The following is a 26,060-nucleotide window of genomic DNA, read 5'->3' on the forward strand; positions in this document are numbered from 1 at the left end:
GTGCTAGGACTCTCTTACCCTTTCTAGATAAATGCACCCCATCAGGACCCAACAGGTCAGGTGCAGTAAAAGTTGCCCCATGATCAAAGAAACCAAAATTCCACTGCTGGCACCATCTCTTGAGCCAATTGTTGATGGTATGGGGTCTCCCGTTCCTCTCAGTGTACACCCCTGCCACTGAGGGAACTGAGCAGAACACCACTTGAGCTCCTGCCCCATCAATCAATTGTCCAAGGGCCTTGAATTATTTTTTAATTGCCCTGCTGCCCTTCTTGTCAATTTCCTCACTCCCAGTTTGTATTACCAGCAGAGGGCAATAGTCAGAAGGCTGGATTAATTTAGGGAGTCTCCTTGCAATGTCCCTATCCCGCACCCCGGGTAGGGAGCAGACCTCCCTGTGGGATGGGTCGGGACAACATATGGGTCCCTCAGTACCCCCCAGGAGAGAGTCCCCAACAACTATAACCCTTCTCCTTTTCTTTGTGGAGCTGGTCGTTATAGTTGGTGGGGACTGCTTGGCCTCAGGCTCTCCTCCAGATGGCTGCTCTTTAGCCCTCTCATCCCCACTGCCCTCGGCCTGCAGGGCCTCATACTTATTATGCAAGGGCAGTGGAGGAGGAGGAGAGGGCCGGGATGGATTTCTCTTGCCACACCTGGCAGGGACCTGTATCCATCCCTCCCCGTTTCTGGGGACCCTTCCCTCATCAGGGGAGATCTGCAGAGCCTTCTCCCACAAATCTAACTCCCTTTCGCTTTCCCTTATTGACCTCAGCCTAGACACCTCCTCTTTCAGGTCGACCACTTCATCCTTCAACTCTGCCACCAGACTGAGGAGAAGGTTCACCGGGTCACACCTGACACAGGTGTTCTCTCCTTCCCCCTCTATTCCAAGTGCCAGGCTGAAGCACTCTCTGCAACTGTGAGCCTGGACTCCAGCATGGATGAAGCAGCTCTGTCTGGGTAGATGCTGTTTTCCTACCCTTTGTCCGAGTGATGACCATAGTTCAAAGTTTGGTTGTGATTTTTTTTTTTTTTTTTTTTTTTTTTTTTAATGCAATCAGCCGAGAGGCTCTCAAACCAAAATGGCACCATGCGCACAGTCTGGGCGGGATTTAAACCTCCCACAGCTGACGTCAAGCTCCCTATCGCTATGTCTAGGCGGGATTCTGACTTAGAGGCGTTCAGGCATAAGCCTGCAGATGGTAGCCTCGCACCAGTGGCTCCTTAGCCAAGCACACGCACCAGGGGTCTGTACCTGCGGTTCCTCTCATACTGAGCAGGATTACTATTGCAAAAACACATCATCAGTAGGGTAAAACTAACCTGTCTCACGAAGGTCTAAACCCAGCTCACGTTCCCTATTAGTGGGTGAACAATCCAACGCTTGGTGAATTCTGCTTCACAATGACAGGAAGAGCTGACATCAAAGGATCAAAAAGTGACGTCGCTATGAATGCTTGGCCACCACAAGCCAGTTATCCCTGTGGTAACTTTTCTGACACCTCCTGCTTAAAACCCAAAAAGCCAGAAGGATCATAAGGCCCCGCTTTCACAGTCTGTATTCGTACTGAAAATCAAGATCAAGCGAGCTTTTGCCCTTCTGCTCCACAGGAGGCTTCTGTCCTCCCTGAGCTCGCCTTAGGACACCTACGTTACGCATTGACAGGTGTACCGCCCCATATTATTAACATGTAATTCAAGTGGCTGATATTAATTTTAGAGTCTTCAAAAAGGCACAGTGAATTATATTTGTTATTGTCCATGGCCCTGATTCACCTTTCATGAAGTAAATGTGCATCCTGACTGTTTCCTTCCATAGGTGTTTTGATCAGGCCAGTCAAACATGGATATTCATGGGGAGATGTTACAAAGAGTAGCTGGAATGATATACAAACAGAGCTAGAATGTTCTGTGTGAGTACAGCATAAACTAAACAATGTTTTTGCACCTGCAGCTTATTTAAAGAATATTGGTCTTCCCTTGCCTAAGCAAAGCTTTGAAAGTGAAGCCCAGCTGCCAGCAACACAGGTGAGAGGAGTGGGTGAGGGCCATGCTGCCTGCTGGGATGTCACTTTCCACATTCCTTAGTCCCACCAAAATGCAGCTCCCTATGAGGGAGACTGGCAAGAAGAGGGTGAAAATGTCACCCAGTTTCTTCAGAGGTACTTTGTATGCCCCTTTCCCACACATAGGCTTGCACAGAGGGGCTCAGAAAGGAGATTATACACCAGCAATGGCAAAAAAAAAGTAATGAAAGAGCAATAGCCCCAGGACAGTCCCTATGTGAAGTTACTGCCCACCCTCCCCTGCCTGCTCCCCATCCTTACTGTGGTTTATTTATAGATAACCTTATTTGTTTGTATTGTCAAAACACAGTAATTCCTTGATTATTTCTTAGTGTCTAGAAAATAAAGATAAAATGCTGCCAAGTGTACACATGGCAGATAAATGAGAGTATAACACCAGAATCCTCCTTTGTCATGGAAATTGTGTTGGCTTCCTGTTAAGAAAATTAAAAGCAGATGCTAAAAAACATTTTGGATACCTATGCTGCATCGAGACATCTTGGATTATAAAGTAGTGAATACCGGGAGGAAGATGGGTGATTTTAATTTTACTTTTTTGAAAAAGAAACAGTGTGGCAAATCAGATGTTACTGAGGATCCATGTTAGATGAGAGTGCTCACAGCAATACGACAGATGCTGAGCTTTACCTTCAGAGAGGGTATTTCTTGTCATGGACAAGAACATGGGTGGGTGAGAGGTGTTTGGTATTCCCCCCCGCCCCCCCAGCCCCTGCTTTGGGTTCCTTCTAGCTGGCAGCTGCCCTTGGCTATCTCACCTCAGCTCCTTGAGAAAGAAATCAGTTATTACTTTCCTCATAATGGGATTTCAAGAGGGAAGGCTGAGAGAAAGAAGGAATTAAAGCCTGTAAGGAGCGTAAGACAGATTGCTGCTTTCAGAGTGCCTCTGCCATGGCAAGGCCCCTACCAAAAGAGTGAAAACTGCTCTTCAAGCATCTTCCCCCACCTCCCCAAGAAGAGAACAAAAGATCAGAGGCAATTGATAGGGAGGGTGTTCTGGGATAAGGCAGTGTGAAAATATGTCATTATTTATAACACCACTTGCTCGGGCAGTTCACTGGAACACACCGCTCTTCTGTGAGGGTATGAACTATGTGAGATTTAGGAAACGCCAGCCATGGTGGAAAAGACCTGATATTTCCTCTCCACCCCCTACCTCATTTTTCAGATGACTCCTGATTCTTGGTTGGTCTTCAGTCTTTTTAATGACCTGTTGCTGCAGTGCCACTTCCAGTTTGTACAGTATGTTGACATATGGGTAGTCAGAAATGCAGGATTGAGGAAAGCTTCAGCATTAACCATGACAGAAATCCTCCAGGTAGGGAGAAAGAGTTCCTCAGGAGTGTAATTGCCCCCTAAGATGACAAAGGAGATTTGGTGTGAGCAGGGAGTGACAACACAACCTGGTGAGAGGAAGGTCAGTGTCTCCCCCCAGCACCCCCGAGTCACTCAATAACATCAGTGCTATTGTGCTTTTGAAGTAACATTAGGTCTAGCTGTGCTCTTCCAGGTTGTACTGGGTTAACTTACTTTGGCCATCGCATTGTTCCTATTCCTGGTCCTGTTATGCAAGGAAAACACATATCACAGCCAGTTGCTGAAGAGTCCCACAGAAAGGAATGCATGCTCACTGGAGAGCTTAACAGGCATTTCTTTTTAAGCAGTTAAATGTATTAGGACTCAACGTTCCTGAGATCAGGGCAGGGGATGTGAAATTCAGTCATATTTCATAGCAGTAATCAACATTTTCAAGAGTTTTAAAATGTTGAAAATAGTTTTTTATTTGACAAATTCTGAGCTGTTTTCTGTTTCTTCAGGTGTCCACTTTTGACTTTTTATTTTTCCATTTTATTTCCCTCTGTAGTTAACAACTAGTTGCATGGGTGTGTGTATGTATAAGCAAGTTCTATAGGTATAAAAATCTAACATTGATGATCTGGCTGCAATTTCAGTGGGCTCTAAGAGCAGAAGGTAGGCAGCTCACTGACAACCCTGCTGAACTTGTTTAAATTAATAAGAATCACAGGGTCACAGAATGGTAGGGGTTAGAAAGGACTTCTGGAGATCATCTAGTTCAAGGACACCTTGCTAATGCAGGTATGCCTAGATCAGGCACACCACACACAGCTACCTGTGACAAAGTACAATGCAAACTTGTTTATTGACCATTGAGCATTTACCTTTTTTCCCTGTATCCACTGGGATATGTAATGTCAGCATGTGCTTCCTTTTGATTCTACTGCTTCTCTTCCTTACTTATTGAATGTCTTCAATCTGTACAGCAAAGGACAGGCAAGCTCCAAATATCTGGAATGCTTAAAAGGTTGCAAGCTTTTGCTGTTGGTGCTATTCCACTTCGAACCTCAGGACTGAAGGAGAGAGAAGGTCTTGAAATCTTTAGGATTTTGGCACCCAGCAATATTTATCTGAATCATCTAATGCAAGAATATCTTGGGAAAGGAAATCTCTTTGAAGCTTGTTTCCTCATTAGTTACACTCAGAATAGAAACACTTAGTGCCATGCTTTGAGACTTTGTTGTTTCCTCATCCATCCCAGGTGAAAACTGGAAAGAGAAATGCATGGAAATGTTTAGGCTATTACTTGTGCTATCTTGTAACCAAAATGTCCCTCTTGACACCCAGCCCTCAGATATTTATAGACATTGATCAGACTTGTCTTATCAAGGGGTCAAAAAACGCCAAACAAACAGGAAGGGCCTTTAGAATCAAGATGTGGGATTTCATCTCAACCACATGGTCAGAGAAGATGTAGATTCAGGCAGGGACAAAGCCCTGAATCCTCACCATCACACAGCAGTTGAGTTTCAGAGTCAGTGGTTAATGGGCAGCACATTGGCACCTTTGCCTTCAAGTGCTAGCTGCTCCAGCCCTGGTGGAAAAAGCACATAGACTCCAGCTACTCTTTATTTTAGATATATTCTCTATTTCATGCAAACTCAGTAAACCACAACATCTTATTCCTGGATGATTAAAATAGTGGTTGGCCAAAATTAAAAGCTCTCACAGAATCATACAATCATCCAGGCTGGAGGGGACCTCTAAGACCATACAGTGCAGCCATTTTGCCCACTCCTCCAAGTCTGTCACTACACCCTGTCCCCAAGCACCATGTCTAGGTGGCTTTTGAACATCTCCAGGGATGGTGATTTGGTCACCTCCCTGGGCAGCTGTTCCAGTGCCTCACAACCCTTTCCCTGAAAAATACCTTCCGAATGTCCAGCCTAAACCTCCCCTGGCAGACCTTGAGGCCATTCCCTCTCATTCTATCAAGAGTTACTTGTGAGAAGGGACCACAGAAAGAGTAACTGTCCATTGGAATGTGCTGCCCAGGGAGGTGGTGGAGTCCCCATCCCTGGAGGTGTTTGAAAAAGGCTTGGATGTGGCACTTGGAGCCATGATTTAGTTGTCAGGAGGTGTTAGGTATTAGGTAATTGGTTGGCCTTGATGATCTCTGAAGTCCAGGGAACTACAGGCCAGTCAGTCTCACCTCTGTGCCCAGAAAGATCATGGAGCAGATCCTCCTGGAGGCACTACTGACTCAAAAGAATAGTGAAGAGGTGATTGGGAACAGTCAGCATGGCTTTGCCAAGGGCAAATCCTGCCTGACCAACCTGGTTGCCTTCTATGAGCAGTTGACAAAATTAATAGATGAGGGGCGAACAACTGATGTCGTTTACCTGGACCTGAGCAAAGCCTTCGACACTGTCCCCCACCACATCCTGGTCTCCAAACTGGTGACACATGGGTTTGATGGGTGGACAACTAGATGGATAAGGAACTGGCTTGATGGCCGCACCCAAAGAGTGGCTGTCAATGGCTCCATGTCCCAGTGGAGGCCAGTGGCAAGTGGAGTCCCTCAGAGATCAGTCCTGGGACCAGGCTTGTTCAACACCTTTGTGGGTGACATGGACAGTGGCATTGAGTGCACCCTCAGCAAGTTTGCTGATGACACCAAGCTGTGTGGTGCAGCAGACACGCTGGAGGGAAGGGAGGCCATCCAGAGGGACCTTGACAGGCTGGAGAGGTGGGCACAAGCCAACCTCATGAGGTTCAACAAGAGCAAGCATAGGGTCCTGCATCTGGGTCGAGGCAATCTCAGGCACAAATCCAGGCTGGGCAGTGACTGTCTGGAAAGTAGCCCTGAGGAGAGAGATTTGGGGGATGCTGGTGGACGAGAAGCTCAACATGAGCTCTCAGTGTGCACTTGCAGCCCAGAAAGCCAACAAGATCCTGGGCTGCATCAGGAGAAGTGTGGCTAGCAGGTCAAGGGAGGTGATTCTCCCCCTCTACTCAGCTCTGGTGAGACCCCACCTGGAGTACTGCCTCCAGTTCTGGAGCCCCTATTACAAGAGGGATATGGACGTGCTGGAACGTGTCCAGAGAAGGGCCAGGAGGATGATCAGAGGGCTGGAGGACCTCTCCTATGAGGACAGACTGAAGGAGTTGGGGCTTTTCAGTCTGGAGAAGAGAAGGTTCTGAGGTGACCTAATTGTGGCCTTCCAGTATCTGAAGGGGGCCTGCAGGAGGGCTGGGGAGGGACTTCTCAGGATCTCAGGGAGTGATAGGACTAGGGGGAATGGAATGAAGCTGGAGGTGGGGAGATTCAGGCTGGATGTGAGGAGGAAGTTGTTCACCATGGGAGTGGTGAATCCCTGGAATGGGTTGTCCAGTGAGGTGGTTGAGGCCCCATCCCTGGAGGTGTTTAAGACCAGGCTGGATGAGGCTCTGGCCAGCCTGATCTAGTGTGAGGTGTCCCTGCCCATGGCAGGGGGGTTGGAACTAGATGATCCTTGTGGCCCCTTCCAACCCTGACTGATACTACGATACTATGATTCTATGATTCTATGATTGATTCTACGTTACTGGTATATGGACTCAATGATCACAGTACCCAAAATGTTTCAATGTTTCAGGCTGTGATATATATGTGTATATATATATATATATATATATATATATATATATATATAAAAATTATAGATGGAAGCAGAATAACCCCTTGAGGACTGGAGAGGCTCAGAAGTTATTCTCTCACCCCTGACAATTATATATCTTTTTGTGTCGCATTTAAAGTAATTTGAGACAGCAAACCAGAATATTCCCCTCTACTGATGCCAGCACTCTGCTGTTTCTATAATTTACCACAGCAACTGAGGACTTCCGTTTGGCACACTTTATAACTCTGAGATTCTTCAACAGATTAATTATTGTATTTTTTTTCAGATGTTGCTGCTTCATTTTACACAGGCAAAATCCCCAACTGCAGCCATGAGTCTTTCCACGCAGGAGGAGAAGATGGACTTCTCTGTGGAATCTCATCAGTGGTGCTCTTTGGTGGATGGAAGGGTTCATTAGCCAGGAACTTAGCCACACTTCCAGGGAGCTCATGATTGGTTTAGTCTTTCCTCCACTGATTTACCAGCACATTGAATTGCTGATTCAGAGTAGAGAAGATTATAAAACTTTATATCCCCTAAATGTAACATTCTACCAGACCGAAACATGACTAAAATCTTGGGATCTTAAAAGTGTTGCTGTAGGAACATTTTTCTATGGAAAAATTACTTATATGGAAAAAAACATTTTGCTTCTAATTGAACAAAGTTACAGGGGATTTATTTTTTTTCATCAAAGGAAAAAACAGAAGTAAATTTATGTTTCTGGAAGACAGCCTTTCTACTGGGAAAAAATAACAGGAGACTGGGTTAAGTCTCCTTTTAAATGTCTCCCGATGAGTTTCAAGATGTCCTCCATTAAAAGAAAAATAATTAAAAAATATTACTTTGCCTGTCCCAGCTGAGGGGAGCAGGAGCTGGACCTGGGGTACATCACGGCTCCGGCTCGTTCTCCTTGGCTGGGAGAGGGCCGTGCCGAGTGAGCGCGGGGCTGGCCAAAAGCCGTCCGGGAGGGCGGGCAATAAGCCAGCAGGATGCGGGGATGGCCAAGAGGGCTGGGAGGGTGCCGGGTAGTGCTCGGGACCTATTTCTGCTCTCCTGGCGGTGCAAACCGAATGTCTTCCGCGGTGCAGACAAAACCCCCTGCGGATTTCGACATAAGCAAACACTGGCAGTCTGGGTCACCGTTTTCGGAGCCTGCCAAAAGGTGGCGCTGACACCCCGAGATTGGAATTTCTTGCAGTCAGGGACTCGCATCCAGTGGGCCACCTTTAAAACATTTCCTATAGCCTGCATCAAGTAGGAAAAGCAAGTCCCCTACAGCTAGTTTGTGTTGTTTGGTGTTTTTTAAAATGCTTGGTACTAAGAAATAAATCCTGTTGTCTATCCTGTCTTTTGTGAAACTGCAGCCTCAACTAGTTCACATCTTACACCGCCTTCATTGTATCCCAGCACTAACCAGCCTTGGGAAGTTTTGGTTACAATGGGCTTCTTTATAAGGAGGTTGTGTTGCTTGAGGGGTGACTCCTGTGAGCAGTGGCTCTTTTTTGCAGGGTAGAGAGCACAGTGCCTTGAACAGCGACCATCATCATGGTATCAGTAGAGGGGTTTTGAAGTTTGGCTAACTTAAAATGCTTGGGGTGTAACTTCAAACTCCAGCCTCCTTTCAAAGACTTTTTCTTTTTCTTTTTTTCTTTTTCTTTTTCTTTTTTCTGTCTTTTCTTTTTCTTTATTTTTCTTTTTTCTTTTTCTTTTTTTCTTTTTTTTTTCTTTCTTTTTATTTTTTCTTTTTTTTTTCTTTTTCCTTTACTTTTTATTTTTCCTTTACTTTTTCCTTTTCCTTTTCCTTTTCCTTTTCCTTTTCCTTTTCCTTTTCCTTTTCCTTTTCCTTTTCCTTTTCCTTTTCCTTTTCCTTTTCCTTTTCCTTTTCCTTTTCCTTTTCCTTTTCCTTTTCCTTTTCCTTTTCCTCTTTGTCTTTCCCCCTCTTCCTTTTTCTTCCTTCTTTTTCTTCCTTCCTTTTGTGCCTGCCTCATTCTTGTGTCTAACTCCATCTGTTAGGTACAACTTTATCAAGGCTTCCTCTCCTCCAGGCTGACTGTGAATGATGGGTGTTAACAAATTGAATTGTATTTGCTTTAACCTTGAACTTCAAGGCATAAAATTCAATAGTCCTTTTCCAGCACCTTAGTTTTGATGTCTTACTGATAATTTTGGTGAGTACCAGCCACATACATTGCAGGGCAAATGATTGATGTTAGTTTTAGGTGTTTGTGTATGGTGTGTACATAAAATACATGCTCTCACTTTCAAGACACTGTAGTGTACTAATTATTTTTCCTTCTAAGACTTTTTGCATACTTTGCAACATATAATGACTGCAATTTTCATGCACCAAAAAAAAAGAAGTGTAGGATGTGAAAGGGTTAAAGTCTCTGTTGTCACTGGCTGTGCAAATGGCCTGCATGTACATAGCTGTATTTTTTTTTTTCCTAGACAAATTTAAAGTCCTTTAACTATGACATAAAATGTCAAGCTTTAGTTTTAGGTTTTTGTTGTTTTGGTTTTGTTGTGCTGAGGTTTTGTGTGTGTGTGTGGTGGGCTCGCTTTTTTCTTTTTCTTTTTCTTTTTCTTTTTCTTTTTCTTTTTCTTTTTCTTTTTCTTTTTCTTTTTCTTTTTCTTTTTCTTTTTCTTTTTCTTTTTCTTTTTCTTTTTCTTTTTCTTTTTCTTTTTCTTTTTCTTTTTCTTTTTCTTTTTCTTTTTCTTTTCCTTTTCCTTTTCCTTTTCCTTTTCCTTTTTCTTTTTTCTTTTTCTTTTTCTTCTTCCTTTTTTTTTTTAATGGAGGAAGTAAAATAATAATAATGTACTATCCTGGCCACACATTTATCTATATTAATTCCTCTTTAAGTCAGTGGGGGAAGGATGGGAGAGCTGGGGAGAAGACAGTCCATATGAACTCACAGCTATATTTGGCAACTCCTCTGAGTGTTTCCTGCCAGCACAATGCTTACCCCAGTATGCAATTTGTGCAAAACTGCTAGTTTATTTTCTTCATAGACATTAAGTACAAAGGATACTCCATGATGCCATCTAATTGCTTAATCCCTAAGGAGTTCGTCAGGCATTTATTTTACACTGATTGCATGTGTAAATGTTGTTAATTTACAGCATGTAGAAGTTGCAATGAATGCACACAACACAGAATGTCAAAGTGACATTTTGTGGAAAGATGCAGTTAAGGCAGTGTTAAATTACTTCTAAATAGGATTAATCATTTATTAAAGCTAAAGCTCATCAGAGCACAGAAACAAGCACATGGTGACCTGTTATTGTACAAAAATAACGTGTGGAGGGGAGTCGTGTTTCTAAAATTTCTATGATATAACTCAGCACATTGCAGTAAATGAAGAACTTAAAGACTTAAAAAGCTAAGTGGAGCAAGCTATTCAAAGCAAGGCAAAGAACTTGGTTTGGCAACCGTTGCATAAAGCCTGCCTGGGCTGTTAATTAGTGCTTGCATTGTAATAGAGCCATTGAGTCCCCGGCAGTGTACAGAGTGGTAGCTGGGTGTAGGGGGTGTGTGGAGCAAGTATCTGTCCTAGAGCTCTTTAGGCTTCAGCATAAGAGATATGGGAACAAAACAGTTTTTCAGGGAATAGTACATCCATAAAGGTCTTGAGAAAGATAAGTGGCATTTTTATGGAAAGGAACCTGCAGCCCTGATGCCCTGTGTCCCGTCAGCTGTTTCCCACTGGTGGAGTTAAAGCTTTGATCCTCCCTCTGATCTTGAATATCACCATAGATATGCTGACAGGAACACTAGTAACAGCTGGCACCTGACCTCTCAAGTCCTGGGTTCTCTCTGTTTGTACTGGATTTCACAGGGCAAGGTAGCTCAGGAAAGCATACAATAAAGAAAATTACACTTTTTGTGACATGATTATATACTGTAGAAACATAATGGCCTGTAAGCCTTACTTTATGATGAGTACTGCTCAGGCGTATGGAAGTAGGTTTGAAGAAGGTAAAAAGCTTGATGTTTTAAGCTCCTAATGTATGCAGAGTTCAGGAAGCCCATGTTCAGTCAGCCTGCCCACCCATGTCAAATGCAACCCTAAAGTCACATATCTTTACCCTCTGTGAGATATAGCAGCTCCAGGACTTATGTGATTCTTCAGTGGATGCTGATACTTATACCTGCATCCTAGTTCTTTTGGAAGGGTGGTAATTCCCACAGGGAATAGAGTGTGATAATTCATACAGAAAAGCAAGTAATCTATAATTTGTCAGAACGAGTGGGAAAAATGAGGGTTTGGACATGAATTTTCTTGTCCATCCATGAGATGCCTTGAGCTCTTATTAGCTACAGGAGCAGTGTTGATTGAATACTACCTGTTTTGAGATTGGGGACTAATGTAGTAATTCTCTTTATTCTGAAAATTAAGTGATTTTTGAGTGTGTCTAAATCTCACATAGTTTCATACCTTCGAGTTCAGTTTTGATTATCCTTAATCCCACGAGGAACAGCATCTCTTCTCCATCTATGCAGGGCTGTGAAGGCTTTACTTTCAGACATGGAAGAAAAAATGTTAAGTGTCTGATTTGCCACAGACTTCCACAATAAAGACCAGAGCTGCAAGGGGAAAAAAAAGGGGGCTGAGCATCCTGTCACATTGTTTCCAGGTGTTTCCTACATAGTAGAATCCATAACATAAAACTCAGTGTCTTTAGTACAGACAGAGTTATACATGTTGGAATGGGATTGTCAGATATTGACATATGGGGGAAAGAGTGATCTATGGTTGCCAACAGGCCGTGCTGAAGACAAGCATGTGTTTCAAATTTATGCTCACTTCTGTACTGATAACTAAACTTTAGTGTGTTTTGTTTTTTTTTTTTTCCCCCCAGCAATCTTAAAGGAGAGGAGCAAGTGAAAAAGGATAGAAGAAGAGTTAATAATATCTGAAGGCCCAAACCAGAAATTAATGTACATGTGAATCCGGGTTCAGGATTCAAGACAGGTCTTTTGTTAGGCTTAATGGCTTCATCATCTCCATGTGAAACTGCTGAAGAAAGCTGAAAGAAGTTTATGCATGATGAGAAAAACGTAGTTTCTCTTGTATCTATTCTGGGCTCTTTGTGAATGGCAAGAGTCCATTCATTCGAGGATATGCATTTGGTCTCTAGGGGAAAAAGTGGTTATGATTAAAATCCACCTTCTACTCATACAGTTTAATTCTCTCTGTTTTCCTCAGATGATAAAGAAACTGGAAGGGGTATGGATAGCCTGAACAGTTTAGTTTAAAACAAAACAGAACCCAAGTCTCTTGCCTTCTCTTTACCCTGAGCTAAGCTGGGAGGCTTTGTCAGTGTGAAGAATTGGTTTGTCTCTTTCCTTGCTGCTTGGTCTCCTCAGCTTCCGGACTAAGGGGACCATAGGGAGAGAAGCCTATGTCTTGCAGACTGCAATCTGCCATCTGTGAGGAGGAAGCCCCATAGATGTGAAAAGTCAGACAAGGGCACAAGTCCACACCTTCCTTTCAGGCAGCATCTGAAAGTGAAAGGATGACACAGTAGATTTGTAGGACTGTCTGCCTGAGGGAGAACACAGGGGGTCTCTGCAGGAGAAATTGCCTACTGTAGGAGAAAACTGAGGAATGAGGAACAGACAGCTCCCAAAATACATGGGAGGACTCAGTGGGGACTGGGCACTGCTGCTACTCACAGTGTAACTGAGCTATATCTATCCTGAGGTCCAATCTGCATGGGCAAGGCTATAGAAGTAAGTGCCATATGCAAAATCTCCTCTTCTGTCTTGTCCTGTCTAATTGGAAGGGGTCGTGCTTGAAATGTCAACTTTCTAGATTTTATTATTTTATTTTTTTATTAGTTCCAAAGCTTTGCTGTCTCTTTGAGTGAGCAACCGAGAAGAGAAAGCCTAGATAGAGCTAGTTCAGAACAGGCTGGCCTAGTGACTTACCATAAAATACTATAAGAGTGAATGTGATATGCCTCTTAATACGCTCTTTAAAACCCCCTCATGCTTCCAATAGTGTGTTTGTGCAAACCCAAGCCTTTTCAAACCATAAAATTATAAAACCGAATCCTATAAGTAAAATAAAAAGTGCCACTGTAAAAGTAAGATACCCTTAGTGAGGACAAAACCGTAGCTCCTCTGGGGGGGCTATAAACTGAAAGTAATGGAGAACTGGAAAGAAATCTGCCAATAGCAATATAAGCAAACTGTCTCTCACATAATTTAAGTATCTTATTAAGGACTACTCTTATTCACTGGACTGGGGTTATGCCTGAGGTAAAATATTACTCAAGATAAGAAGGACTATCCAAACTCATGCCATTCATGGTTTCTAAAATTTCACCATTACCATGTGGATGCTTATAATTACCCTGTTGATACCCTTTAAATGCATCCAGTAAAATGTGATATAAGCTTTCAAGGTTCCCCAAATGACTATCTAAATGGATCTATAATATAAATATTTTTTTAATAGTTGGTTTAAAAGAAGCCTTTATTTAGCGTTGATTTTTACCCTTGGTGGACAATATTCTGAAGTGGACTTTTTGCTGAGACAATCACTATGTATTTTCATAGAGTTTTGGTAAGCAAATGTTTAATCAACTGATTAATTTGAAATAACATGGTAACATATAGGTATGCATTACTATTATTATTATTATTACTACTAGGAGGAGGGATAAGGAGAAGGAAAATTACAGGATTTCTTTTCTCCCCTTCCTTTCCCCCTCCCTTGCCACTCCTGCTTGCCCAGGAGGAAAAAGCATTGCATTTCAGATCCTAGGAAATCACACGTGCCCTGTTTGTTCTCTGATCTAAGCCTATAAACAGAGACATGCAGTCTGTAAACAAGTCAGGCTTACAAAGTGACTGAAAGATAACAGCCCCCATCTAACAGTGGGAGAGAAGTGGGTGAGTAGGGGGAGGGATGAAAGAGAGGCTGCAATAAGAACAGGAAGGTTTCTGTTGGTCCTCTTGAAGTTAGTGGTTAAAAACTTCAAAGCATGATGTGCTGTTTTGGCTTTTTTTCAACCAGACTGCTGTGTCACTTTATAATTCTTCATAAAGCCACCACCCAGCCACTAACATAATGCAACTGTGAGTGTGAGCTGTGCTTTGATTTAGAGGAACTGTATCCAGCTCCAGACATGTTAAGCTAAGGAATCTCTTCTATGTTTAGCTGGCATGATATGTGCCATTAAAGAAACTATAACTTTTCAGAGCTGCTAATTGCAAGCTGTTCAGGATTTTTTCCTTTCATTGTAAAAACAACTCACAAACAAATTACACTCCCCTTCCCTCTCACTCCCAAACTCTAAATCATTTTCCCAGACTCTGAAGACTTCAGAATTTCCTACATTGATTTTTTAAGTGAAAAACAAGATGACAATGGAAAAGAAGGAAAACAACCATAGCATTTATATCAAAGCAAAAACACACATATATTTGGGTCAGTTCTAAGACATATAAATTATTCGACAGCTGCTTCAGCAGAGACATATTTTTAAAGTTTGAAGCCAACACAGTGTATTGGTTCTCTTAGATGGGGTGAAGTATTTTATTCTCTGAAACAGAGTCAAAGACTTGCATGGAGCTCTTGTCTGCCCTGACCTCAGTGCCAGGAAAGATTATGGAGCAGATCATCGTGGGGGCAATCGCAGTGCATGTGCAGGACAGCCAAGGAATCAGGTCCAGCCAATATGGATTTAGGAAGAGCAGATCCTGCCTCTCCAACCTGATCTCCTTGTATGCTCAAGTGACTGTCTGGTGGATGTGGGGCAGGCTGTGGATGTAGTCTGCCTGGACTTCAGCAAGGCCTTTGACACCATCCCCCACAGCAAACTGCTGGATAAGCTGTCAGCTCATGGCTTGGACTGCAACACTCTGTGCTGGGTTAGGAACTGGCTGGAGGGCTGAGCCCAGAGAGTGGTGGTGAATGGTGCCACATCCAGCTGGCAGCCAGGCACTAGTGGTGTCCCCCAGGGATCAGTGCTGGGCCCCATCCTCTTTAACATCTTCATTGATGATCTGGATGAGGGGATTGAGTTCATCATCAGTAAGTTTGCAGATGACACCAAGCTGGGGGCAGGTGTTGATCTGTTAGAGGGTAGGAGAACTCTGCAGAGGGACCTTGACAGACTGGACAGCTTGGCAGAGTCCAAGGGCATGAGATTGAACACATCTATGTGCCAGGTTTTACACATTGGCCGCATCAACCCCATGCAGTGCTACAGGCTGCGGTCAGAGTGACTGGAGAGTATCCAGTCACAGTCAGCTGAACATGAGCCAGCAGTGTGCCCAGGTGGCCAAGAAGGCCAAAGGCATCCTGGCCTGCATCAGAAAAAGTGTGGCCAGCAGGAGCAGGGAAGTCATTGTGCCCCTGTACTCAGCACTGGTTAGGCCACACCTTGAGTCCTGCATCCAGTTCTGGACCCCTCAATTTAAGAAGGACATTGAGACTCTAGAATGTGTCCAGAGAAGGGCAATGAGACTGGGGAGAGGTCTCAAGCACAGCCTTGTGAAGAGAGTCTGAGGGAGCTGGGGTTGCTTAGCCTGGAGAAGAGGAGGCTCAGGGGAGACCTTATTGCTCTCTACAACTGCCTGAATAGAGGTTGTAGCCAGGTGGGGGTTGATCCCAGGCAACCAGTGGCACAATGAGAGGACACAGTCTCAAGCTGCACCAGGGGAAGTTTAGGCTGGAGGTGAGGAGAAAGTTCTTCACAGAAAGAGTGATTGGCCATAGGAATGTGCTGCCCAGGGAGGTGGTGGAGTCACTGTCCCTGGAAGTGTTCAAAAAAGGCTTGGATGTGGCACTTGAAGCCATGGTTTAGTTGTGAGGAGGTGTTAGGTATTAGGTAATATGTTGGACTTGATGATCTTTGAGGTCTTTTCCACCCTGGTTGATTCTATGATTCTATGTAAAAGTTCACTAGTATAATAAAGAAGAGAAGCTGACAACACTGGCTAGTCCTGTGGCAGGAGGTCATTATGAGAGATCATGGAAACTTCTTCAGTACACATAGATATGTTTTAGGAACTTACTCTAGCCACGTCATTGCCCAAAGACCCTACTGGAAATTGCCTGGCAATTTAGAAGTTTGGGGTTTTTGTGTGTGTGTGGTTTTTTGTTGGTGGAGTGTTTTGGTTTGTTTGTTTGTTTTCTTCCCTCTTCTGCAGAAGTTTTCTTTGCAGTGTGAAAAAATTGAGTGAATAACAAAATAAAGTATTTGCAAGCATCCATCAGATAAAAGCCACAAAGTTACTCCAAAGGTGTATGTGCATCTTTTTATTTGCATTTCATGCACACTCATATGCATGACACTGTGTTTGGAAGACCATCCATAACAGAGAAATTCCAGAATGCCTGCACGAATAAAAAGGAGCAAATGTTCATCAGATGTTCATATCACAAGTGGCTTGCTCATTACTCTTGCCTACTCTTCAAAGCTTCTTGTCCATTCAGAGCAGACAAAACATAAAACTGCTTGAAAGAGTCCAGCACAGAGCCATGAAAACGATTAAGGGAGTGGAACATCTTCCTTAGCAGGAGAGACTGAGGGAGCTGGGTCTCTTCAGCTTGGAGGAGGTTGAGAGGTGACCTCGTTAATGTTTATAAATATGTAAAGGATGATTACCAAAAGGATGGAGCCAGGCTTTTCTCAGAGATTCCCAATGACAGGACAAGGGGCAATGGGTGGAAGCTGAGGCATAGGAAGTTCCATAGAAACAGGAGGAAGAATGATTTCCCTGTGAGGGTGCCAGAATACTGGAACAGGCTGCCCAGAGAGGGTTGTGGAATCTCCCTTTCCAAAGATATTCAAGAACCGCCTGGATGAGTTCATGTGTGATCTGGTCTAGGTGATCCTGCTCTTGCAGGGGGGTTGGAGTGGATGATCTCATGAGGTCCCTTCTAGCCACTAACGTTCTGTAATTCTGTGAATTTGAGGATTTTTGTGTGTGTGTTTGAAAAGATACTTTTGTTTCGACATACACATTCTAAAACACATTAATGGGATACAATCATGGAAATATTATAAGTAACAAGTACACTCAATTTCATTTGAGATTATTTGAGAATTTACAAAAAGCCCATTTTCTACCATACATGTTCATACCTGTTTTGGGCCACAAGTAGGGGTGAATATTAAAAGGTAACTCAAATATATTGGATGCCTCAGAAAATGGCAGGTTGATGTAAACCAAGAATCCAATCTTGGGATTGGTGTCTTGGGATTTTTAATCTTTATGAGGTAGATCAACAGCCATGAAAATTAACTACACAAAAATCTATCAACTGTAAGTTTAGGAGGGGCTAAAGGTGTTTAGGAACTGTTTAGGGGCTAGAGGTCTTTAGGAAGAGACTGGATAGGGTGCTTGGTGCCATGGACCACTAGATAGACAAAGAACTGGCTTGATGGCCACACCCAAAGAGTGGCTGTCAATGGGTCCATGTCCAAGTGGAGGCCAGTGACAAGCAGAGTCCCTCAGGGATCAGTCCTGGGACCTGTCTTGTTCAACATCTTTATTGGTGACATGGACAATGGCATTCAGTGCACCCTCAGCAGGTTTGCTGATGACACCAAGATGTGTGGTGCAGCAGACACGCTGGAGGGAAGGGAGGCCATCCAGAGGGACCTTGACAGGCTGGAGAGGTGGGCACAAGCCAACCTCGTAAGGTTCAACAAGACCAAGTGCAGGGTCCTGCATCTGGGTCGAGGCAATCCCAGGCACAAATCCAGGCTGGGCAGTGACTGTCTGGAAAGCAGCCCTGAGGAGAGAGACTTGGGGGTGCTGGTGGACAAGAAACTCAACATGAGCTCTTAATGTGTGCTTGCAGCCCGGAAAGCCAATCAGATCCTGGGCTGCATCAGGAGAGGTGTGGCCAGCAGGGCAAGGGAGGTGATTCTCTCCCTCTACTCAGCTCTGGTGAGACCCCACCTGGAGTACTGTGTCCAGTTCTGGAGCCCCTATTACAAGAGGGATATAGACGTGCTGGAATGTGTCCAGAGAAGGGCCACGAGGATGATCAGAGGGCTGGACCACTGCTCCTATGAGGACACACTGAAGGAGTTGGGGCTTTTCAGTCTGAAGAAGAGAAGGCTCTGTGGTGACCTTATTGTGACCTTCCAGTATCTGAAGGGGGCCTACAAGAGGGCTGAGGAGGGACTTTTCAGGATAGTAGTGATAGGACTAGGGGGAATGGAATGAAGCTGGAGGTGGGGAGATTCAGACTGGACATCAGGAAGAAATTCTTCACCGTGAGAGTGGTGAATCCCTGGAATGGGTTGTCCAGGGAGGTGGTTGAGGCCCTGTCCCTGGAGGTAAACACAGTCTGGATGCAGTCTGGATGCAGTCTGGATGGTAAGTGCAGTCTGGATGAGGCTCTGGCCAGCCTGATCTAGTATGAGGTGTCCCTGCCCATGGCAGAGGGGTTGGAACTAGATGATCCTTGTGGTCCCTTCCAACCCTGACTGATTCTATGATTCTATGATTCTATGATTCTATGGTTGAGTTGTTTAGATGGTGTTAGGTGATAGGTTGGACTCTATGATCTCAAAGGTCTTTTCCATCCTGGTTAATTCTAATTCTAACTCTAATTCTAATTCTAGTTCTAGTTCTAATTATAAATCTGTAGAAATTATATAAATCTTTGCTGCAGTTTCTGTAGAAGTGTGCCATCAAAACCACTGAAGTTATCAGGGGCCTTCATGGTGATTTTAATCTACTTTAGTTTGGACTGCATGTGTCTTATTAACAGAACATCTCATTTTTTTTCGTTGTGGTGTACACTTGGTTCCTCGTGTTTTTTTCCCATCTCAAGGGATGTGTTTTGATGCGGATGACAAGGCTGCAATGCTGTGAGCCACACACGCCACCAAACCTGTGTGGAAATCCACTGGCTTCAAGTAAGCTAAGAGGATGGTGGCATAAATATGTGTGTATCAAGCTTAGCCACAGAGCATTTGGAAAAACTGTGGCACACAAGTTGTTGGATAAAAGATTTCACATGTTCAGGAAAAATATTGTGGGTGAACAGAACTTTTTGGTACTCCAATAAATCTTATTTACAAACCAGCAAGCATCTGTTTTCCTTCTTCATTGCTCTTTTATATTGAAAATAACTATGTAAATATGTGTTTTATCTTGTTACTATTTTAATGTGATTATAATAATCAGCATAAATATTAATAAATAACAATAAATGGGTGGGTTAGTATATGTTTTTCTTGTTTGTGAACCCAAATCTTCCAATTTGGAATAATCTGTATTCAAGGGCAAATTAGTAATGACAGTATCAATTCAGAAAGGTGAGATGGTTTCTCAGTGGGCATAGCGGAGAACGGAGAGGTCTGTATGGTTTGATTTCAGCTCACTGAAAGCCCAAGGAACTGTGAATTTCATATGTCCAGAGCTCAGCAGAACAGAGCTTTGTCGTGATAACTCAAAATGACTAGATCATGCCTTACAGGTGGTCCTGGAAACCTGACCCTTGTCACAGGCTGACTACATCAATTTACAGTAGATTGATGATGTATAGACTGTGGGTGCCCCAGGGGAGGCCCAAGAAAGGCCTGAAAAACATTATATTGTTAATCCATACTCCTCATTAGCTTCTGCTGTGCTGGATTTCAACTAGTTGGCAGGGTTAGAGGAGTTGGAGGGAAAATGCGTTGTTGTTCTGGCATTGTTATTGTTACTTAACTTTTGAAAGAAAGGATATCTTAAAATATCTTTTTTACAAAGTTTAATGCATTAAAACTGGCAGGATTCTTTATTTTCCTCTCTACCCCTCTTGTCAAGTGCTTGGAATTCCTGATTTTCTTTGTGTATTGATTCAGTGCTCTCCCCTTGACAGCCTGAGCTTTATCTCTTCCCGGTAACAATCTCTCTGTCCTTTCCTGAGTAGTGGCAGGCATATAATGTAGGCTGTGGTCAATTTACGTTTCACTGCCATTCACCAGCTCTTGTGCTGCTGATGGAGGCTGTAGTCCTGCCTTCTCTCTTTCTTTATGTACTTTGAGACATGTGGCTTAACCCTCTCTCCTCAGTGCTATGCAAGGTTTTGATTTCAAGAAGAGTGTAGTTTTAAATGTGTTTTCCATCAAACAGAAACATACTTGTCAAACTTCAACAGAATTAACCCTAGCTGCCAAGGAAGTTTTGACTGTCATCATAAAAATGTTTGATTAGTGTTAATAATTTATTAAATTGGTTTGTCCTGACACTGTCAGCATGTGGGAAATCTTTCAACCATTAAAACAATAACAGAGACTGTAATACAATGCTTCTTCTGTTCCATGCTTTATTTCAAGACCACATTCTTATGAGCCTGACTCTGTGGTGTTCCAGTATGCTCTCATTAGGACTACAGGAAAAGATGAAATATGATGAATATTAAGAAGTGTGGGAGTATGGACTAGAGCATGGAGAATGTAGCTTCATGGGCAACTCTGCTGTGATTAAATTTTTGCAAAGCAAGCCTATTTCTGCAATATGGGGAAATAAAATTAGAAGGCAAATAGTTAACTGGAGCAGGCCCAATGTGTTTGGTAGCTTATGTATTTTAGGAAGTTGGATGAAGCACAATTAGAATTTCTACTGAGATGTGAAAGATGATATTTGGCCTGCGTATGCTGAAACATGTCATTCAATTATATCAGAAAAAAAAATCCTTTTTGAGAAAAGTATTAACACCTTGAAAATAGATTGATCTTTTTTTTTTTTTTTTTTTTTTTTATTTGATCATTCACATCTGCACTTCAGTTCCTGGTGGTAAGAGCTCTCCTGTGTTCTAACAGAAACACCCGGTTTGGCTCATGCAGACTCGGGAATGGTGTACAATGTGCTCCTTATAAAAGGCCATTTCAACATTAACAAGAGCTTGGTTTATTTCTCAAAGGCATGGAAGATAGCTGAAGTGAAAGCTCAGTTTATCCTTTGTGAGTTGATGTTGATGTCAGTGAAATTAAAGAAGCAGTTACTTGCAACCTGCCCCTGTTTAGCACTCATGTAGGAGCTCCAATGTTGTCTCAGATGTGTAGACTGCAGCTTCAGGTTGCATCAGTGAAGCACACAGTTGTTGACAAGTGAAAGGAAAACTTTCATTTTTCCACTTCAGTAGTGAATATATATTTGAATCATTTTAGTACCTCTCTTTTAAATGTAATCCAAAGCTTTTGATCTTTGGGAGTGAACTATTCCATAATTATTTGGAAGAGCTGAACAGGTTTCTTCTCAACTCTTCTCTTTTTGATACCTAAAAAAATATGATGGGTACCTTAATGAAAGTTGCACTTTATTCTACACGAGTTAATAACCTAAGCTAGTTATACCTGTATGTGCTAAACTCCATATGTTTTCAAATGATGAGCAAACCCTTTAGAAAAGTTTTGTTTAGTTTCCATATTTTGTCATTCCCAAGTACTTGGCTGTATGAAATATAGATCTGAAGTAGTTCACCTAAAGTCAGTGGACTGATTTACAGTGAGGCCAGTGAGAGTACAGCTTGGCCCTTCTTCCATTTAGTCTCCACTGATTCCTTCTTTCTGTTATGTACAAGACAATTTCATGGAAATCATTACCATAGATCAGCCTTTTTGCAGTTCTCTAAACTTGAACTCATTCTTCATAAGCTAACAGCACTGCATATGCTAATTTGCTGTAGTGTGTACTATGTCTCGTAAGATGTTGGCAAAACTATGCAACAAGAGTACATCAATACACAGAAAATAATCAGATGTTTCCACATCAGAATGTAATAATCCATCAGCTTGATAAATTCCCAAAGGATATGCAAATGCATGAGTGTTCAGGGAACAGACTGAGTGTAAACATTAAAATCATGGCTCTGAACTGCCAAGAATAGAGTTACTCTTGCTTTTTTATGCTGTTTGCCTTTGCAATTGTTTCCTAATTACTTGCTGTGTTAATAATGAAAATGGTTGAGTATTCTGAAACATTCAAAATGGTTCTATATTTATGGATTACAACAGGAAAACAATCAGAGCAAGTGACTACTGTGTGATCTGAGATACTGTAATATGAAGCTTCAAATGTTTGGGTTTTGTTTTGGTTTGGTTTTGGTTTGGGTTGGTTTTTTTCCTTCTTGCAATCACCAGTGCTCAGATTGTGTCCTCTAATTCAAAATTCATAGAATCATAGAATCAATAAGGTTGGAAAAGACCTCAAAGATCATCAAGTCCAACCTGTCACCCAACACCTCATGACTACTAAACCATAACACCAAGTGCCATGTCCAATCCCTTTTGGAACACCTCCAGGGATGGTGCCTCCACCACCTCCCTGGGCAGCACATTCCAATGGCTAACAACACTCTCTGTGAAGAACTTTCTCCTCACCTCCAGCCTAAACTTCCCCTGGCGCAGTTAGAGACTGCGTCTTTTGATTCTACATGCTGTTATTAGGAACGTTAGATATTTTGTATATTGAGATGTTTACCTCAAAGTGCCAAGGAATTTCCATCTTAAGAGCATCCTCAGCAAGTTCTGACAGTGTGGTGTATGTAAAGGATCTACGTCTTTCCAAACTGTAGACCAAAAATTATATATTACCTGCATAGAAAAGACAAGGTGAGAAATCTATTTAAGGTTAATGCATTCCCATACAATTTTCTTTTTCATAGTGAAGAAGATTGGAAATGTTTGAAGTAACCCCATAAGCTAATTATTTTCAATTCCAAGTTGTTTCTTTTCTAATGAAACTCTTGACTCAATGATTTTTAAATGGCCTGCAGTTGCATACCCCTGAGTGTGGTCTAATGAGGACTTAGATCAAGTAGGAAAATTAAAGGGACTTGTTTTCTTTCTAGCTTTTCAAACAAATTATTCTCTATTTCTCTATTAAAAAAACCCATCCATATGTATATATATGTGTTGATATCTGCTTCAATGACACTATTTTGACATCGCTTTGAAGTACTGCATGTATTTGCAAAAAGACTGTGTTTTGGGAACAGTACTTAATAGATCTTGTCATGCTCCTAGCTGTTTAGCAGTGAATCCAAATATGGTTGTGTGAATGAAATGAAATTCAACAGAGGAAGAAAATCTCACTTCTGTTCAAACCAAAGCCTTGCTTTTCATCTCCAACTTTTTATACCCATCTTTCCCCCATATTTCCATCAATTTTGAAAATCAGAGTAGCAGTCAACAGGGAAGGCAATGACATCTGAAAATAGGAAACCCAAACTGGAGAGTGAATATACAGGAATGAGACAGCACCAAGTATGTATCTTGTTCATGACTTGGAACTAAAAGAGCCATACTCAGTGTGCCTTGCTTCTTGTTTTGTTTCCTAATGCAGTAAGTTTACTTACACCAACCCGTTATAAGCTTAGAATCCTTACATCTTTTGATTCATGTTTTTCTGGACAAGAATTTAAGTGCATGGTCAGTACCAAGTTGTCATACAAGGTATTGGAAGTTAATAATGTTGTCTGCATAAGTCTTGGTTCCCTTGCCACACAGGATTTTAATATTTCTGAAAGTAAATATTGCATGTTTTATTACTTGCAAAGCCTTTGAGCTCCTTAGGTCCTTAGGTCTGTCTTTTGTGTTTCTGTGTTGACTTTTATTTCTACCTGCTCCATCTCATTATTTATTAAGTTTTAAATCAAAAGCCAGGTAGGGAAAATAGAAATGTAACTACTGAGTATTTTCTTACCAGTATCCAAGCAAATTATCCACAGAATATGGCTTTCTTTTAAACTACAGTTCCACTTTTCCTTGTGAACAGAGGTAGAAACAACTGAGGCAGCCAAGGACTCATAATTTTATCCAGCTTCTGCATGAAGTCTCATGTCTGACTGTTGGTGTGGCACAGTCTTGCGTCACATGAGGAGATCATCTACAAAGTTTGGGAATGAAAGCTGTTCCACAAATAGACAATATTTAGCCATGGTTATGTCAGCTGAACTGGTGTTGCAGGGGTATTTTTATCAGGAAATGATGAACATTCTTCTTTCCAGTAAAGATTTTATCTTTATTAAAAGATCCCTCAGAGCTGCAGCACACCTGCCTTTTATATGCAGATTCATTTGGCCTGTTAGAAATATTTGTCACATCAGCAAACAGTTAAGCTTCTTGCCTGTCTAGTTTGGTTTTCTTTTTCTTTTTCATTTTTTTTCTTTTGATTGTTGTTTTTTCTTCTGCTGTTTTGGTCTTCTTTGTTTGTGCTTTTTTTTTTTTTCCTTTCCTTTTTTTCCCCTTTCTTCCCCCGCTTTTCTTTTTAACTTTTTTTTAATTTTTTTTTTTTTTTCCCCACAAAAGAGAGAGACTGTAACAACTTCCCTTCCTCCCCTTTACTCAAACTCACAAACTTAAAACCACTTCCTGGTGCCCCAGTTAGAGGACATTTCTTCAGAGATATAACACCAGGTGATTTATGCATTTTGTTCTGGTGCAATAAAGATAGGGCAACCTTTGGCTGTAATTACTTGATTGGCCAAATATTTATTTTAGCTATGTTGTAGGCCCTATTGCTCTACAGCACATTAGACAAAGTATATATTGTGACAATGGGTAGAACCTGGTGAATACCTTCATTCATCCCAACCCCAGTCATAACTTCATCAAAAACCATGCCAGGAAGGTGAGACTTATCACTCCCATGGAAAAAATGGGGAAATCTTGTTATTATCACAAGGCCAAGAGAGGGCCCAAGGGCTGGCAGAGTGACCAGGGAGTCTCTGAAGGGAGGTTTTTGCAGCTTTTTCTGGTGTGCCAGTCTGCAGGACTTGGTGGGTGCAATCAAATTGTAAAGACTCTTGCATGATGGAAACTTGGAATCAGTGCTCTCCCACAAAGAGTCTCCCACCATTTAGTGGAAAGGCCAGCACATTGCAGACTTTGGAGACACCTCAATCAATACTGATAGTGTATTTGAACTGTGTTTCAGAGAACTTTGGAAAAAATAACAAATGTGTTTTCTGTCTCAGGTTTGAAGTCATGAGTAGGAAAAGAGACTTGCTGCAGAATTATATGGTGAGTGGGAGAAACAAGTCATCTGATTTTTGTGGTGCTTTTAGTAATACCCCAGCCCAACAAAGAGTATATAGCTGTTCACACTGGCTTTACTTAACTTGCTTAAAATAAATACACAAAGTATTTTAAAATGCATTTTTGTATTTAGATGTCACTTCAACTGAGCTATTATAATCCAATTATTAATAGTTGTAAAAACAACCCTCCGTGATATTATTTTACACATGTGCAAGAGCATTTTCCTCCTGGCTACACACTGAGAAGTAGGTGGGAGGAGGGAAAAGGAATTAACAGCATGGGGGGAAATGTATTTCAACAGGAGGAAAAACCTATGTACATTTATAGTCTTCAGCAAGAAATAAACATTGTAGTCATAAACAAATGTAACCTTGAATACAGAAGACAGTTATATTGTATGGATATATGGTGCCTGGGCAACAGTGGACAATTTTTTCTCTTACATTAGTCAGGACAGATTGGCAGGCAGGCCCTTTCTTTGGCCATTGCTTCCAGGTAGTGTGTGTTAGAGTCCGAGTTTTAAAATGTCTAGGAATATTCCAGGCCACTCTCATGGTGAAAAAAATGTCCTGACATCTAGTTGGAATTTCCTTGGCTGCAGCCTGTATCTCTTGCATCCTGCCTTTCACTGCACACATCCAGAAGGTTGACTCTGTCTTCTTTAAAGCACTCATTTATATAGATGAAGAAAACTGTAAGCGCTCCCATTGCCTTCTGCCCTTGAGACTGAACAAACCCAGTTCTTTCAGCCTCTCCTCTTAGGTTATATGGTGCAAATCCCACCAAGTCAGCAAACTGGACCTTTCATCCAAAGCAAAACACAAGTTAATTTGCAACAGATATATCTCACATTGAAGACATTGGTGAAGGCCAGACACGTGGGGTAATTTATTTCCGTGTTTGAAAGGAAACACGTTGGCATGAACACAAGATACCTTGTTGCTAATGTAATTTTTGGCAGGTACATTCACTCAGATAAGCTTGTTAGATGCCAAAAAGCAAAACC

Source organism: Melanerpes formicivorus, unplaced genomic scaffold (assembly GCF_026170545.1).
Source record: "Melanerpes formicivorus ecotype bairdi unplaced genomic scaffold, bMelFor1.0.p_v2 SCAF_43, whole genome shotgun sequence".
NCBI classification, from domain to species: domain Eukaryota; kingdom Metazoa; phylum Chordata; class Aves; order Piciformes; family Picidae; genus Melanerpes; species Melanerpes formicivorus.